The 12,937-nt window shown below is 41.3% G+C and overlaps 1 protein-coding gene across 3 annotated transcripts in view; it reads left to right on the top strand.

Annotated features, from left to right (window-relative positions):
• shank3a (SH3 and multiple ankyrin repeat domains 3a) overlaps nucleotides 1–12,937 on the top strand; it is a 301,560-nt gene that overhangs the window by 131,844 nt on the left and 156,779 nt on the right. The window lies entirely within an intron of this gene.

Genomic DNA, 12,937 nt, shown 5'->3' with positions numbered 1-12,937 from the left:
AGTGATTACTTGATGTGGATTTGTATCATTTTATAGGGAAATTTTAATTTGTTCTTCAGTGAAAAATCATTCTAATTAATAGATTTGAATAATTATGCTTTTTAGCTTAATGATTCAGCTTTCTGAGCCGCCTAGCGCCCTCTAGAGGAAGTTTGTCTTATAGAAAATGGTCATTAGCTAGTCACATCTGCCACCCAATGGTTCCTGGAATGCTGAAGGTGTTGAGGTGTCATTGAGCTGTTTAGATAGAAGATGATGATGATGATGATGATGATGATGAGGATGATGATGATGATGATGATGACATTGATGATGGCAGTAATCATGAGTAGCATGAACATGTATGACATGACCGTAACCACCTCTGCTCTTCACAGATCAACAACACTTCTCATAAACACACACTGTAATGTGCTGCAATTATCAGCCAGTCCAATCAACTCCCCTCTCATCAGGTTAATGCTGCTGTTTTTGGCCTGTCTGGCCTCAATGAACGAGATCTCTTCTCATCTTTCCAAGAGAGTCAGAGTTATGGCCTAAATCAAAATGAGCCATTAGCGCAATAAATGAAAATCAATGTTGGCTTCGTACCAATTTCGGCATCATCATGTCGGTTTGAATCCTCTATTCCATCCAATTAGACGAGAGCCTTTCTTTAGATGACACCGATAATACCACACGGCTGACGGCGTCACCCTGAGTGACCGTATTACTGCACTGAATGAAATGAAAAAGTCATAATCAATGAATAATCTACACTAGTGCTTATTAAAGGGTTAGTTCACTGAAAAATTTGAATTCTTTCATCATTTGTTCACCGGTATTTCATTCTAATAATTTTCTTTCTTCAGTGGAACACAAGTGGACATTTTTAGCAGAATATTCATGCTGCTCTATTGCATATAAAGTAGATGTTGATTTATACTGAGGGCCATAACTTGCATAGACATTGAGGGGACATATATAGTGAATATTCAGATTAGTGCTCGAACAATATGGCTTTTCCAATCCTTATCATTTTATCCTGAATATTTGTTTACATTGTTGCTGTCAAGCTCCAAAAATTACAAATAAGCATCATAAAAGTACCATTAAAAGACCAGAATTTAATATGCTTTAAGACAAACCTTGTGCAAATTCATAAGTCAACACCAATGCTGAGTATTTTCTTCTTAAAACTGCAGTGAACCAAAGACAGTATCAAAAACGCTGTTTAAAATTACTGGTGTGTCTGACGTCACAAACTATCTTGATACTAACCAATCCTGTGATCATTAACGAGTGGATCTCTGAGCTGGTGTGAGTTAGTGGAGTCGGGGCTAATTTGCATATTCATAAAACCACGTATACTAAATAAGGCAAGGGTGTAGAGTTACTTTCAAGCTATTTTAAGGCATTCAAGGAAAAAAACGCTTAAATATGTCATTTTGGTGATCAAAGATGAGTTTTAAGGGATAAAAGTATTGACTACAGGGTGACTTTAAGGCTTGACCTGCATTCAGTTATTGGAATCATTTGGAAATCTGATTCATTTTAGCAAATTGATTAATTTGGATGGTTCATTTCATGGAACCTGTTCAAATTCTTTGTCAATTGTTTCAACTCTTTTTAGTTAAGACTGAGTCCCCATGTGACATTTTTATATTTAATTTTTATTGTAAAATTTGTGATTTCTGATTATTGTCTAAGACTTTTTTAATTGTCATGAGAATGAAGTTTGTGACAAATGGATGGTAGCTGTGTGAATTTTTTTTTTTTTTATGGTATAAAAATTATGCTCATTTAAAGGACCATTTTTTATTTTAATTGTCCTATTTGTTTTATTTTTTTTTATTGATTGATTGATCGCCTCTATGTATTTGTATTGGAAAACCACTTCTTTGTTTTACTTGGTTTAACCACAGCAGCCATCTTACTGTGCTTTTGCAATACTAATACATAAAAAAAGGTCAAGCACCCAACTTTACAAACTTTTTGGGACCACTTGAGATGGACTAATATCCAAATAGGCAAATATCCCTCTTTAATATAAAATAAGATACAAATGCTTTGTGAGTCGGTTCAACTGAATCACTAAAGAGAGTCTGTTCAAAAGGGTGGCATGTTTGTGACCGGACATCACTAGTTGCTAGAGTTTTTAATTGTCCGGTGTGGCACACTGATGTTTGACGATAGTGTGTGTGTGTGTAGTGTGTGTGTGTGTGTGTGAGAGAGAGAGGGATGAAGCAGGCATATTTCCTGGCACTCTTAAGTGCTGCCTATGCTGATTTGTCTTCCAATTCAGCAGGGCCAACGTAGTTCATGGTTGCTTTTCTGTCATTGTGGTTTTGTTGTGAAATTGTGGGTGCCATTTAGCTGCTGGACTGCGCCATCTCCTGCTCGCACAGGGGGGCTGGTGAGAGCCGTAATCCGCTTATAAACTGACATTGTTTAGTTTGTTGTACTGACCTCTCCTGCTGGGTAAACACACAGATGATCAAACAGCCACAAATGCACGTGTGTACATGCTCTCAGATGAACGCAAACTCACGCACATGTGAACTGTCAATTTGCGGCGCAGCCATGTGTGCAGTGGTGTGTGTTCAGGTCGAACATTAGCCTAGTTTTCAGTCATTCACTCTGTTTTTACTGAGCCGAGATGAAACCTAATGCACTGTATGTGGTTAGTGGAGCCTGGAGGCCAGAAACCGGTCATATGACAGACGGTAGAAAGACGTCTTTCTTTAGCAGAGTCAACAGACTCTCAGTGCTGAAGCAGCTGATGTTAATGTTGAACTGAGAAGTTATCATTGCATTACTGCGCTCATAAAGATGCATGCAGCTCGAACCCGACCAACCCCATCACAGTCTCACCTGAGCTGAATTACAGGGCTGGCAGGACACACTGCAGGCCCAGCTGTGTGTTAGCAAGTTCTGCTCTCCAGAGAATGACAGGAGAGGAAGACAACTAGAGCGTGTAGACTACAGCTTCCACGGATACACACACCTCACATTGTATTTGCAATAAGATTGTAGGTTTTTGTTGTGATATGTTTTAATATAGACACCATTATGAACGTGCATTTGCAGATAGACGTCAATAGCCAGGTTTCCATCCAAGGATTTATTTTATTTTTTTTCAGAAAAAGGTTTAGTGCTTCAAAATGTTTATCGATCTAGCTAATTGAAGTGCCATTTATCTATAAAATTTCTCAAGTGTCGACAATCCTTTTCTGGTTAACTTTAGCGTATAAATTCTATATCAGTACTTCAAATGTTCCAAAATTTGTTTGGAAACACTTTTTGCCAAGAAATGGGGCTTTAACGCAAATAAATGTTGTGTCTCATGAAAGAATTAGCCTAGCAGCTTCCATGTTTGTGGTGTTGCTCCCGTTAAGGCACTGTTTGAGGAGTGAAAACATGGAAAGCTGGATGAATTCTGTAATGTGCTGGGAGTTGGAGGAGGTACGTGATCTGCCTGATGATGGTGAAGGGGCCAATAAATCTCGGACTGAGTTTTTTGCAGGGCAGGCGCATTCTGATGTCCAGGGTTGACAGCCAGATCTTCTGACCTGGTTGGAAGGAAGGAGTCTCGGAGCGTCTAAGGTCGGCTGTCATACTGCGCCTGTGCACTGCCTGTTGGAGCTGATGGTGAGCTGCGTCCCAGACCCTCTCACTCTCTCGGAACCAGCAATCGACCGTTGGAACGTCGGATGGTTCCCCAGACCACGGGAACAGAGGTGGCTGGTAACCGAGTACGCACTGGAAGGGAGTGAGTCCATAAGTTGGTTGGCAGAGGGAGCTTTGGGCATACTTGGCCCAGCCTAGGAACTGGTTCCAAGAGTTCTGGTGGCCATTGCAGAAGGTTCATAGGAAGCGACCAATCTCTTGGATCTTCCGCTCGGCCTGTCTGTTCGACTGCGGATGGTATCCGGATGAGAGACCTAAGGTCACACCTAGGAGGGAGAAGAATGCTTTCCATACCTTGGAGATGAATTGTGGTCCACGGTCAGACATGATGTCTTCAGGAATTCCGTAATATCTAAAGATGTGGTTGAAGAGGAGTTCTGCTGTTTCCATTGCTGTGGGGAGTCCTTTGAGGGGAAGAAGCCGACAGGATTTGGAGAATCGATAATTTTTTACCAGGATGCATGTACTACCGTCGGAGGCTGGGAGAAGTTTGCCAGTTGGTAGGTGGCGAGGCTATGTTAGGCTACCAGAAGCGATCTTTTAGCAGCGAGAGGGTGTTATTGACCCCTGGGTGGATAGTGCCCAAGTGAATCAGGGGTGTGCGTCGTGCTCTGGTGACACACTGACATCGGGGGGGACAGCCCGACGGAGTAGCGTTGGAGGCATTGGAGGAGGTGATGCAATCTTCAGACCATTGGACAGGACTCACGATTATTTCAGTTGGGAGGATGGATTCAGGCTCTTCACTGACCTCTTCTGGAGCATACAGACAGGAAAGAGCGTCAGCCTTCACATTCTTAGAGCCTGGACGATAGGAAATGGAAAAGTTAAATCGGGTAAAGAATAAGGCCCAACGTGCCTGACGGGGGTTAAGTCTCTTAGCTTCCTTTAGATACTGCAGGTTCTTGTGGTCGGTTATAACAGTGAAGGAGTGTTGAGCACCCTCCAACCAATGCCTCCATTTTTCCAAGGCCAGCTTGATGGCGAGGAGTTCTCTATTGCCGACATTGTAAATGGAGGCATCCACTTCCACGATTAAGGGTTTCTCAGGGTCTGGGTGGATGAGGAGCGGTGCACTGGTGAATTTCTCCTTCAGATGTTGAAAGGCTTTGTTGGCAGATGGTGACCAGGATAGAGACTTGGGCTTGTTTTAAGGAGGCTGGTGAGAGGATTGGTGATGGCGCTGTAGCCATGGATGAACCGTCGGTAGAAATTGGCGAAGCCAAGGAAACGCTGGAGTTCTTTGATGGTGTATGGTGTGGGCCAGTTCTTAATGGTTTCCACCTTCCCCTCTTCCATCTGGATACCTGTGTCACTGATGTGGTAACCAAGGAACTGCACTGAGGGTTGGTGGAAGGAGCATTTCTCAGACTTGAGGAACAGGTTGAATTCCCTCAGGCGTTTCAGCACCTCCGCAACGTGGTGGCGATGGTTGGCCATGCTCTGGGAGTAGATGAGGATGTCATCTATGTAGACAAGGACAAATCGATGGAGATACTCCCGGAGCACCTCATGCATGAAGTCCTGGAATACGGAGGGGGGGCGTTTACCAGACCATACGGCATGCCGAGATACAGTACGAGATACGAGTGTCCAGTAGCGGTCACAAAGGCAGTCTTCCACTCGTCCCCCTCACGTATCCAGATGAGGTTGTATGCGTTGCGGAGGTTCAACTTTGTGAACGCCTTGGCTCCACGGAGGTGTTCTAATGCAGCTGGGACAAGGAGAAGAGGATAGCGGAATTTGATGGTTATCTTGTTCAGGGAGCGGTAATCAATACAAGGCTCTGTCCTTTTTGGCCATTAAGAAGAAACTCGAAGCAGCAGGGGACGTAGAAGGGCGGATGTAGCCTTGTTGGAGGGCCTCTTCTACATACTCCTCCATGGCCTTCTGTTCGGGGAGTGATAAGGGATAAATTTTCCCGTGGGACACTGGTTCACCCGGCATCAGGTCGATGGCGCAGTCCCATGGCCGATGTGGAGGCAGCAGAGAGGCTCTTTTAGGGCAGAAGACATCACTGAAGCCGTGTAGTGTCGATCTGCATTGGTTCATAACCTGGTTCTGGAGTGCTGAGGCTGGCGGAGGGAGTAGGATGGTGCTTGACCCAGGTGCTCTTCGAGACACGACTGCATACGATTGGTGACACGGGTAGATAGTTAGATGAAGCGTTTGAGTCCGATGGAGTCATCGCATGCAGCGAGATGCAGCCGCACTCTGGGATCTAATCCCTGCTGGTAGGTGGTGAGGAAAGAGCGCTCATTCAAACCGCTAGCAGCTGCGAGGGTCCTAAACTTGAGTGAATAATCATAAATTGACATTTTCCCTTGACGGAGATGATAAAGCAGCTCACCTACTGACGAATCTCCCACGGGCTTGCCGAAGACGCCGTGGAAATGTTCAATTAAATCTGTCAGGGACTGGGTTCGGTGTGTGAGTCGGTGGTATAGAGCCGATCGGTGGTATAGAGATGTGGCTGCATCTCCAGGGTCAGCGAACACTGCAATAGGAATCCGCTGCAGTCCTCCACCGAGCCAGAGTAGGGCGCTGGTTTAGCCATGGGACTGGCGATCGCGATCGTCGAAGAAGTGGTGACGGCTAGTGTGATGGGAACTGGACCTTCCGGGATCGGTTCTGATGTGCACATGATGTTATCTTTCTGTAGACGGTCCGGTCTTTTGTTACGGAAGCAGACTCGAGATGGATAATGAAGTTAACAGGAGTTTATTGACAACAATGAGCGGAGACAGAGTGCAGGTAAGTGAACAAAGATACTTGATGAGTGGCGATGAGTGGAATGGTTCTTCTTACAGGTATGGAGACAGATCGTGGGTGAGATGGATGACTGGAACAAAGAACACTGAAGACGCTGGAGATGGAGACAATGGAGATGGAGACGCTGGAGACAATGGAGATGAAGACAATGGAGACGCTGGAGTATAGATAGTCGTTAGAGAATCAAGGTTAGCGATAACAGAATTAGTAGTCCTCTTCGAATGAACGAGACCGGACAGTGAACTGAGGTGAAGAGTGTGTCTTTATAGTGGTGGTGATGATGAGGTACAGGTGTGTGTGATTAGAACTCAGGTGAAGGAGTGCGCTGTGATTGGCTGGTGTGAGAGCCTGGCTGATCTGTAACAATGATACACTATATGTGTTTTTTGTAGGCCCATCTAAAAAAAAAGTCATAAAATGACTTTTTTATTGGTCAGAAGCTGTCCTATTGGCTAAATGACAAATACAAATCATAAACATGACTTGTAAATAAAATATTTTTAATAAATACAATTTATTAATATGTAATATAATTTTATCTCAAACAAATTAGGAAAATAAAGAGGGTTGAATCCCCAAAAAAACTCTAACTGAATTTTAGAATTGTTATGTAATAATAAGCATTAGTTAAGCTAATGTAGACCATTTAAAAATGTTAAATACAGAAGTAAAATGTTTAGGTTATATCTGCATCTGTCTCTGAAAAAAAAAAAAAATCAATTTGATGATATTGAACTCTGAAACAAATAACTGTTTTGCTTTTAATTATCTGAATAAGCATTCTCGGCCACGTCGAACCTCAACTGGCTTGAATGCATGTTAAAGGGTACTGTACGTTAAAGATTGATGCTATATGCAAAGACTAAATATTTAATTGTACCAATCTTTTAATTGACACATTTTGCATACAGGACAATGTTACATTTGTAAAATGAGCTGTCATGTGTCCATGATATTTCCTAATATTTGCTAAGTTAATGATATTAAAGTAGCCTATTTGTGTAACAGTAACTGGTGAGTTTCAATTGTCTCATTGCTATCTACGGTTTACAAATACTTGGGATGCGACAAATACAATAAAATTTGCCACATTTGCCACAATTATGTATGGAAACTCAATTCAGAGTCTATGAACTGAAGGTGTTGCGTTTTAAAATCTAATATCTAAACTGCTTCTTTCTGTTTCACTGACATTCACCCCATTCCTCTCATACAGTCTGTATGTAGTGTGTGTGTATGTGAGAGAGATACAGAAGACTCTGATCCACCCTGAGCTAGTACAGGTTTGGAGCTGCTTGCTTGGAGAAACGTGTTCTGGCTACTAACTTGTGACAGTGTACTGGGCCAGTTTATATCTGTCTATGTGTGTGTTTGTGCGCGCTTGCACTACACACTTTTTTAAGTTAATAGTAAATGTGGCATGTTTGACCTCTGCCCAACCTTTCTGCGATTCAACCTCTCAATCTCTCTCTATGCATCAATCCCTCATTCCTGATCTTCAGTCATCTTCCCTTTGGCATCCACCATCCTCCCCTCCTGCCACACCTGAGGAAGCTCATTACTGACAGTCAACCTCCAGTGCAGAACACCCCTCTGACTCCCTCCATCAGACAGACAGACAGAGAGAGAGAGAGAGAGAGAGAATAAAGCAGCTAAAAAGATGCAGCCAATGTGAGAATTTTGTGTATATTGTGTTTTTTCTCTTAGTCCAACTGAAGACCATGTGTGTTAATACTTTTGTTTGTTTGTTTGTGTGTGTGTGTGTGTGTGTGTGTGTGTGTGTGGGGCATATAAATCAGCTTAGTTTTCTGAACCAGTGGTTCTCAACTGGTGGTCTGGTGGATGGGGTCTGCAAACTGAAGAGAGAATCTAATGCAAAATGCATATAATTACCTGCTAGTGTTAAACTAACCATATCATTGCGCATTGTTAGGATAACAAAATAAATAGTCCTATCACCTTCTAAATGGATGGAGAAAACACAGGCGTACCTTGATTTTCCAATTCATGTTTTCCATAGGGATTTTTAAAAAGTCTTCATTATAGACTTCGATAAACAATGATCCAAACTAACCAGCTACAGTACGAGGTGAATCACAATGTTTTGTGTGACCACAAAATTCTAGTGGTGTTTAGATACCAAAAATGTCATATCATATTCAGTCTCTGTCATAGTGTTGTAAAAATGTTTGCATATTGTTGGGCCTATTCAGTTCTTAGAAGTGTTAGTACAATTTAGCGTTTGTTTTTAAGGGCATTTTTGTTTGCTTTAGTATGATACCTTGTTGAAAACCAGTTTAGAATCACTGTGCTCTGTTTGAGTTATAATTATTAACATTGGATGCCTGTCAATTCATGTACTGATTCAAGTGGTTTTTCTCTAAAATGTAAGTGTCTGATGGTTGGATGCAGTTTTTGACTCTTCTTATTGATTTAATTTTCATGTCAGATGGGATGCCAGCCGTGTGTGAACCACCAAATTGTATGTTTTGTCAGTGTGGTTTAAATTCACAATGAAGGTGCACCAGGCAGTCAGAAGATTTGCACACAATGAGAAACTTAGCTTTCATTACAGGATTCAACAGAATAGATGAGGTTGTGAAACGACAGACATTTCTATCTAGGCAGGATTAGATTTATCAGAGGATGGCTGAGTTAACCGCAAAAAGAAGGTAATTTGTTATTTACACAGACGTGTTCGATTCAAACCGAATTGAAATGACAAGATACGTCTGTGAAACACAAAGTAACGAACTTAAGGAAACAAGACTTGTTTTAAGTTATAGTTTGTTTCAGTAGTGTCCCGTGCACACTTGTATGTTCATAATTATAATAGAAGACTTGAAGCATATTTATACAATGTTTGATTGAAATTACAGACCTTTTAAAACCACTGAGAGAGAACAAAACTACCACACCTAGGCGCTCCCTGTTTGTGTGTGTGTGTGTGTGTGTGTGTGTGTGTCTTTCTGTCTGTGTTTGGGCTCTGTTTGCCTTCCTCTTCTATAAACACACCTTTAATGCAGTCTGTGTATGTGTAAGAGTAAAGCAGACTGCAGCAAATGCCTGTATGAATTCATTATATTAGTACAGATTGTTACCACTGCAGTGGTCTGGACTAGTGTGTCTAGCATGCTTCGTTATTTGAATGGCAAATATCTATTAGTGATCCTTCCTTCCTTCCTTCCTTCCTTCCTTCCTTCCTTCCTTCCTTTCTTTGCTGCCATGCACATTATATTACTAAATAATGTAGGCCTAGTTATATTACATATTTCACTGCAGCAGTGGTTCTCAACCAGAGTTGACTCAAATTATTTAAATCAACATTAATACAGTTCATATTAATGATTATAAATATTATTATTATTAATATTATGGCTGTGTTTGTTTGAAATGATATATTATCCATTGACAATTCTGTTGGTAGAGCATACAAATTACTTGATGGGAAGGAAACCCATTTTGGTAATAGACCAATAATCTCGAAATGGCCAAATATCATCCAATTTGAGCACCTATCATACAATTTGAGCACCTAGAATGTGTTTGCGAAAGTGCAGTTTGGTCATTTGGTCATATTCAGTCATGATATTCTGTCATGAGCCATTGATAAGGAGAATTTTGGACAGGCTGGTTTAGATTAAGCTGCTTTTGAAAATCCAATTTCAAACCGAATGTCTATTTCTGCACCCATAAAAGACGCCATCAAATTAAAGCTGACAATTCTTATTTTTTATGGAATATTGCAGTATTTATTTTAAATTATTTATCTGTGCACATCATTATTTTTTTCTAATGTTTAATTAAAATAACTTCCTCTCTCTCACGCAATGACATTACTCCTCTTCTCCTCTCCTCTCCTCTCCTCCTCTTCTCTTCTCTTCTCTTCTCTTCTCTTCTCTTCTCTTCTCTTCTCTTCTCTTCTCTTCTCTTCTCTTCTCTTCTCTTCTCTTCTCTTCTCTTCTCTTCTCTTCTCTTCTCTTCTCTTCTCTTCTCTTCTCTTCTCTTCTCTCTTTCCCGTTCCACCCCTTCCCTTCCCACCCCGACCCCCGACTCGCACATGTCATATATGTCACAATGAAACTTCTGTTTCATGCCAACTTTAAAATGCATCTTGCACATTCACATCCATTAGTGCACCATCAGGGCTTTCTGTAGCATGTAGACATTCTGGCCGATATATCGGTCTATCAGTACTGTTTCCAAGCAGTCTAATACACAATCATTTAATCAACCAACCACAAGTCCCTCATCGGACATCAAAGAGAGAGAGAGAGAGAGAGAAAAGCATACCACTCTGGTTTGGCTCCAACCAATCACATCAAGCAGGAGGCGGAGCTTAATGTAGTCGCAGTCGTATCTGTTCTGGTCAATGAGCATGCTGCAGTCGGCTGCATAGTGTTTGTAGCCTATGTCTGTGTTGTCAGAATGGGGAGCCGTTTCAATACTGCTGTCTGTGGGACACACTGTCACTGTGAACGAATGGGTGTGAATGAGTAAGTGTGAGCTTTTTCCTTACTGGCCCAACCCCAAATCGTCTTCCCCTCCCTTCCTCAAAACTACCGCCACATATCCCCCTCTTCCTCCTTTTCTCCTCCCTCTCTCCCTCCCTCTCCCTCCCCGTCTCTGCATCCAGCAAAATCACCCCTTCATCACACACCGGACGCTAGCGTGTGTGCGCGCATGTGAGAGAGAGTGTGAGCGGGCAGGACTCCGGCGAGACGTGAGTGTGTGGAGAGAGAAAGAGAGAGGACGAGGAGGAGAAGACAGGGCGATAGGTGAGAGGGCGTGTGGCGGATGAGTGTGTGATGAGAGGAGATGGGGGGAGCGCTTGGACGGAGAGACGGCAGAGAGCGGAGGAACAGGAAGCCGCGCAAAGACGCCAAGAAGTCCAAAATCAACAGTAAGGTATCCCGTTCTCTCTCTGACACTTCTCTATGTGTCTGTCTCTCCCCGTCTGTCTTGTGCAAGAGCGTGTGTGTGTGTTTGTTGCAGTGCATTCCATCAGACTGTGTATGTGGCTTTATAGCAGAGTAACTTCCCTTTGAGTGTGTGAGACAGTTTGTTACAGGGACAAACAGAACTGGCCACAGGCTCAACAATAAGGAATTTTTTTGTTTATGCTTTATATCATTGTTTATTTAACGGTAAGATTTCATTAAAAAAAAAGCTGTGCTATAACTTGAGATAGGACTAAATTCATGCACACAGTGTGGAATATAACTGCTAGTTCATAATTTTAAACCTATTTGAACTCATCCTTGCAAATTTGACATCTTAATCTGTGCTTGTCTATGAGATAATGTTAACAAATCCAATTCCGTTATAATATACTACTTCATTTAAATATATTTGCTGCTCCAACATTGGTACCAATTTGCCATTTCTCACCAGATTTGTTCAACAGATATAAATATACCCATATATCGGTACCATATTGCTTTTTGGCTGATATCAATTTTTGGTGTCAGTCGGTTTTTTATATATATATATATATATATATATATATATATATATATATATATATATATATAAATATAATCTTTAGCAAATATAATTTTGATGTCAAAAGCATTTAAGATTTATTTATTTTTTTAAGTATTTAATTTTTTTAAATGATTAATTAGTTAAATAAGTATATTTTAATATTAAATAATTAGTAGGGATGCACCGATGTATCTGAAAATAATTGTTATCAGCCGATAAAAGCAATTAAAAAACAAAACAAAAAAATAGCCGATGATCAGGGCCGATTATATCCTGTAAGTCAAAAGGGGTCGTAAAAACGTGTCATACTGCAACTCGTACTGTGTGTGAAGAAAATCTCTCTTGTGTTGAATTCAGGGCTGTCGAAGTTAACGCGTCAATAACATATTAACAGTTTAAAACAATAGTGGCGTTAAAGCAGGCTGTATTTGACCCTATCACCCGTAGGTCAAGCCAGGGTTGTCAAACGTTTTTTCCTTACATCAAACATTATTTGTGGCACGCCTACCATCCAATAATCGCAAAGAGCTTTATGTTTGTTACTTCTGATAAGAAACAAAGTCTCAGCTTTCAAATTCTGCCCCTTATTCATTATTCAAACAAAAAATTGTGTTTGATGTGACAGATCACTGTAGTGCCTCAGTTCAAGCGCCAAGTCTTTTCTTCCACTGTAATAGATAGCACGAAAAAACATGTATGTTGTATGTTGAAAGATACAGTACACCTTACGACCAGAATTTACTGTAAATGATCTATTGATGATAGTGCATCCCTAGTACAAATACATTTGGTTCAGATATATCACAAATCCAAATGTTTGCATGAAAAACCTTGGTGTATATTATCAATGAACACAATATAGGACAATTTATGTCAGCAGGCCTTAAACTCACAAAGGCTGCTTCCTTACTGTTGAGCCTTGGAGACAAAGACCATCCAAGTCTTTCTTCAGATGAAGTTCCAGCAATCTGCACACACACAGTCTCACACTCGAGCTCCACTGCTGCTT

The sequence above is a fragment of the Abramis brama genome (assembly GCF_963993115.1).
Source record: "Abramis brama genome assembly, chromosome: 9".
Lineage (NCBI taxonomy): Eukaryota > Metazoa > Chordata > Actinopteri > Cypriniformes > Leuciscidae > Abramis > Abramis brama.
This window is presented reverse-complemented; position numbering and strand designations above follow the sequence as displayed.